This window comes from Dasypus novemcinctus, chromosome 26, assembly GCF_030445035.2.
Source record: "Dasypus novemcinctus isolate mDasNov1 chromosome 26, mDasNov1.1.hap2, whole genome shotgun sequence".
NCBI classification, from domain to species: Eukaryota; Metazoa; Chordata; class Mammalia; order Cingulata; family Dasypodidae; genus Dasypus; species Dasypus novemcinctus.
The window spans coordinates 24664468-24670467 of NC_080698.1; positions in this window are offsets into that span (position 1 = coordinate 24664468).

A 6000-nucleotide genomic window follows, 5' to 3' on the forward strand; every position below is an offset into this window, starting at 1 on the left:
ACAGTGGCCTTGAGGAAGGGTGAAGGGGAGTGAGCCCTGGAAGGTCCATGCCTGAGGGGGTCAGAACTACCTTTCATAGCTGCGGGTGAAATCAGAGGGTGGCCAAGGGAAAGCAGCATGGGCCGCCCAAGTCACCTGCTGCAGTGGTCCATAAACGTTAGCTACCATCACTTAGCCTATAAAATGGGGCCACAGATTATCCCACTGCATACATAAGGTGGTGGCAGAATTGACCTGGTGACGTGTGGAAAAGCTTGGTGAAGAGCATTCTACAAGTGTTCCTTGGGCATTGACTCTTGAGGCACAAATCTCCACACTTATATAAGCCTGAGCTTTTGTAAGTCAAACTTCTGATTGTACTGAGGGGAGCAAAACACAGGCCCTGGCATCTTGGAGCATACATTCAAGCTCGGAATGCTCGAATAATAAACAAGTGGACAAACCAAATATGTGAGAAAAAATGTTTAATTGTGACATAAAGGAAACAGTGGTACAGGGTGGGGAGCGAAGCTCTACTTGGAATGAAGTAAATGAAGACCCCACTAAGGAGGCACATTTGGGCTAAGACAAGAAAATGGGAAAAATGGGAAGGAGTCAGTCATGGGCAGAATATTTCAGGCAGAGACATGAACACAATTGGGAAACCACCCAGGGCCTTTAAAGGACTGGCAAGAAAAAAGCTCATGAGGCTGGGACACATAGGGGCAGAGTCAGGAGCTGGGGCTGCAGAGTTTGGAAGCATCAACTTGCTATGGGCCTTATAGGACATGGCAAACAGGCTTTATTCTAAGTGAAGTGGAAGGGCAGTTAAGCAGTGCAAGGATGTGATCTGATTTTTACTTTGAAAAAAAACCCCTCTATCAATTTCCAGGTTTTGATATTGCTCTACAGTTATATAATGTCAACACTGGGGAAAGCTGGGAGGGACCCTGTATTATTTTTGCTACTTCCTATTAATGCAGATGCTGAGAATGGATTAATTAATTCATCAATTCATTTAACAGCTATTTATTAAGCATCTACCATGTGCCAAATTCTATGCTGGATGATGGAGATACATACTTAAAGATAGACATTATCCCTGTGCCCATGGATTTTACAGACCAGTGACAGGCAGAGAATACATTCAGACAAAGAAATAAGATCAATTCTAATAGTAATAAATGTTAAGAAGGAGGTGAAACAGGGTAAGAGAAGCGCAATAGAGTTTGAGGAAGATAGAGGATGGCACAATATGAGATGCAAGAGACCCTGGAATGAGAACATGGTGGTCTCAGTTAGGTTGGCAATTCCATAAATCTTCAGTCACAGCATGGGCTGGTTCTTGGGTCTTACGTATTCATGTGGGGAAATCTTAAATAGTGGCAGAAAGTAATAAGTCTTTGCTATGTAGAGTACTTTGTGCTCTTCAGCGGCCATAACCCTCATGGTTTCATTTGATCCTCTCAACAGCCTAGTGAAAAAAGTAGATGCCATTCTCCCCAACTGCAAGTGGGTGTCTTAAGTGGGGTTCTCCTACAAGCAGACCCTGAGGCAAGATTCAAGTGCAAGTAGGGGATTAGGGAAATGAACCAAGGAAGAGAAGGAAGCCAGTAGATCATGCATTATAGAGAACGTTACTGCTGAGGGCAAGTAGGGCTCAACCCCACACGGTGTAGAACATTTCTCACAGTTATTCCAACCAAGAGTCACAGGAGCTGGGGCATTAATCCACCACCTCCTGTCAGTCATTGAAGTGGGCCTCTCCTGAAGGGTGATAACACCCCTGCACTTCCAGACCACCCCAAGCCTGGCCACATGGCTGTAACAGCCAAGGAAGCCTTCCAGCAGCATCACAGTTGCTGCCAGTTGAGCCATTAGGTTGCCGTGCACTGCAGCAGGGAGCTCTGGGAGGATATGGGCAGGCCACCAATAGTGTCTGCCACACTGTCACTGAGGTTCAGTCATTTAAAATGAGTCGACCAGCTTAATGCCAGGAGAGAAAGACTGGAACTTAAGCTCCTCTCCTTTAAAAAATGTTTTCCTGTTAACGCCCTAGTCCACCCAACATATAAATATGACTTTAACCCCAATATGCCCAGTGATTTCCTCGAGGTGTCCATGATAATATTTAATAAAACACTGGCTTAATAACGGTTATTGAGCACTTGCAATGTGCCAGCCCCTGAGCTAAGCGCCTGACGTTTAACCACTGCAAGACTGAGAGAAAGGTGCTAGCCTTACTCCTACATAACAGTTCAGGAAACCAAGGTCCAGAGAGGTTGGATAGTGACAATAGACTTGTGAACCCCTTCACTAATAAAAATAGTCTTAAATGGCTACTATTTACTGAGCATCTGCTCTGTACAGAGAACTATGCCACATACTTTATATCCATTTTCCCATTTAATCCTCACAGAAAATACGAGATAAAATACTGCTTCAAACCCATTAAACAGATAAAAAAGTAAGGTTCATAAAGATTAGGTAACCCGCCCAAGGTGACTGAGCTGGAATTGGGCAGAATCCAAAATCAAAGCCAGTTCTCTACATCCTAAACCCCTCGCTCTAAACTCCCTCACCAGACTGCCAAGGTGCTACCCCATACTTCAAATGCAATTAAAGCCAGTTGTGCTTTTCTTTTTTTTTGGTACCAAGAACTTTTTATTTATTCATTGTATTTTCCCAGGAGAGAGAAAAGAATGGTCAGCAATGTGTTACAATATGATAGCAGAAGAGAAAGAAATACTAGTACGACAATATCAACAATCAAATAAACTCATCCCAGTGATGGGATCACCAAAGCCACAGGAGATTCAGTTTCCTGCAGTGCAGTAATGAGAGGAAGGAAACAGGGAAAGAAAAGACAGGTTCCTGCTTTCCTACACTTCCTTTCTCCCCCAGAAAGTCCAGATTTCACACAAATCTTTGATTTCCAGAAGTAAGCATGGACTTACATCCTATCATCTTCTATTATACAATCTTGTGGCCATGTTGACATAAGTTTCTTGCCCCTGCTTAAAACTTCTGAGTGACTTGGATATACACTCATCTTCCATTGTTTCATCTCCCACCACCACTTCTACATGAAGCCCCTCCCCCACCCCCCATTGCCTCCCTTAACCCTAGGATTGGGAGATTAAGTATGTTTGGTCCTTCCAAAACAGCAGTAACTGCTTGGCATGGATCATGTCAAAGAATGGTCTTGACTCAGGAGGTTGGGAATGAGGGATGGCATGGCCCTAGATTCTTCAGGTTTTAGGCACAAGTAGTTCAGGAGTTGTGGAGACACCCCAAGACATAAATATGTTTGGGGTACTGTGAAAGAAGAGCTGGGGAGGGGAATTATGGTGATAGTCAAGTTTTTACGACAGAAGGCCTAGTTCAAAATAGGAAATAGGGGAAGGGTAACACAAAAGAAAGGACGGCTTAAGATCCCCACTTCAAGAAAAAGGACTGCCAAGCATATGTTTTGCATCCTTTCCCCGGTACAAAATATTCTGTCAAAGATACTTTGGTTATTTTTATTTCAATATTAAAAAAAAGAAGTTGTAATCAATTAAAGGACCCCAAAAGAACAAGGAAAAGACCGACACAAATTTATTTATACAAACTAGATCCCCAACAATCATCAAATTATAGACACATGCAGTTCAGCAAAACCCAGACAAATACAATAACTAGAGAGAGGCAGCATTTGGAAGAGAAAAGAATCCAGGATCAAACACACATCACCCAATGTGTCGTATTGCATTTGCCCCCTTTCAATCCAGTGAGGTAATGTGCAGAGTTCTCACAGCATGTAAATGAAACCTCCTTTCTCTTTAGCTACCAGGACACTATAATCACTGCTGCCAGCAGGGCAGGACACTGGCTCCGGGCACCCCATGGAAGCCTTCACTTACAGTCTTTCTGGAAGTCAACCAGGAAGAATCGAGAGTTTTGAAAGGTTAAGGATATTAGTCTTTTCTTCATACCTCCATCCCTGGACACACACAATTGTACATCGTAGGCCTAGCCTAATCCAGTGCAGAATGGATCTGGTACGCCAAGCAAGTCCCAAGCTCTAGGACTAAGAAGTTTGCAACAGGACGCACTTATTACATGGCTAGATAACGCTCACCTAACCTTGACTTCCTCTCCCAGCCTTTAACCTGGCCCAGCCTCTCCTAACCCCTGTATCACCATCCTGTTTAGACTAATTTCCGATCTTCCAGTAGAAGGAGATCAAGCCGGGGGTGGGGGGCTCAATTAAAACCTAGTCTACTTAGGAAGCAGATGTGGCTCGAGTGATTGGGCTTCCACCTACTACCATATGGGAAGACCAGGGTTCGATCCCTGGGGCCTCCTATTAAAAAAAAGAAGAAGAAGAGAAAATGTGCCCACATGGTGAGCCAGGGCCCATGCAAGTGAGTCACACAGCAAGATGATGACACAAGAAAAGTGAGACGAAGGGGAATGTCAAGTAAAGCACAGCAGAGACCAGGAACTGAGGTGGCACAATTGACAGGGAACATCTCTCCACATCAGAGGTCCCCAGGATGGAATCCAGGTGAATCTTAGAGGAGAAATACGAGAAGAGAAACAAAAAGAGAAATAGATACAAAAGATCACACAGCAAATGGACACAGACAGCAAAAAACAGCCGGGTGGGGGAGGGGGGATGGCAAGGAAAAAAAACCTAGTTTCCCAATGAAACACTTTCAAGGTGTAGGGATTTCAAGAGAAAGCTACGGCAGAAAAGTCGGCTTTAATTGGCAAAAATGAGATCATGCAATCAGCTACACACTCCAAATAGTTGTTGTTTATGTTAATAGAATAACAGCAAAAAAGTATTCCTACTGTGCAGACCTAGAGCTGCTGCCAACTTATCCCTGAGATTGCTCACGTACCTGAGAACACAGTGCAGAAATGAGGGCCTTAAATGAAAATAGACAAAAACACAAAATCAGAATATTTATATTATGGAACAAAAGCTAAAATGCACATGTTATATCATTCACACACAGCTACTAAAGTTGGCATCCTGGAGAAAGGAGAATCCAAGGGAGCAAATAAATAAAATTGTATTGGCCCGAAGGGGTAGGAGTGAGCCTAGGAGCAGCAGGCTTGCTGTTGTCCCACCAAATACCCCTTTTGTCTATCATCACAATCCACTATGTGGGACAATTTCCAGTACCCTGTCCCAAGAAGAGACAAGACATGGAAAAACCCTGCCCTATTCCTGAGAAATCCCTTCCCACGGAATGTGCTCCTGGGTTGGGTCCATCAGTCTGCTCTCATGCTTAAACTTCTCACTCCAGCACAGGAAATATTATATGGCCTTCTTTAAAAGGAAAACCATGTCCCTTTCTAGGCACTGTCTAAAAGCTGGAGATTCTAGGGGTGGAGCCTCAGATAAAGCACACAGGTTCTAGGGATATTTCTCCCAAGAGTCCTCGCTTGTATTTGAAGAGAGCATGGCTGGTGTTCCTTTACCTTGCCCTTTTGCCCCCCACCAAGAGGGAAGAGGGGGTGATGCTGCGGACCCCAGCCTGAAATGCACAGCAGTGCTAGCTGCCCCCTACCCACCCTATCCCACTTTTCCCATTCTGCTAATTGATGCCATGGGGCCACCATCTGGCTGATGTTCTGGCAGAAGAGGCACAGCCAGCATCTGTCTCCTTTTGATCTATGCTTCTGCATGTTCTTGCTCTTTGGCTGCCTCTCCCTCCCACCAGGTCCAGTGATACAGAGAATTCCAGGCCCTTGGCAGACTTCTTAAAGGTGAACTCCACTTCCTTGCCCTCCTCGTGTTCCAGAAGTCCTCCATGTGCAGCTTACTCTGATGCACAAAGACATACATAGGGGAGGCAAGCAGGACCCGGCATGGGTGATCACAGACAGGAAGCCAAAACCAACGTGCCCGTTGAACCTCTTCTGATGCTGGCATTGGGCAGCAGCTGCAGCTCCTCTGTGGCATCCTCCAGCGCTTTCTCCACTGCCTTGGCACGACCACCTGCAAACTGCTGGTTGGACACG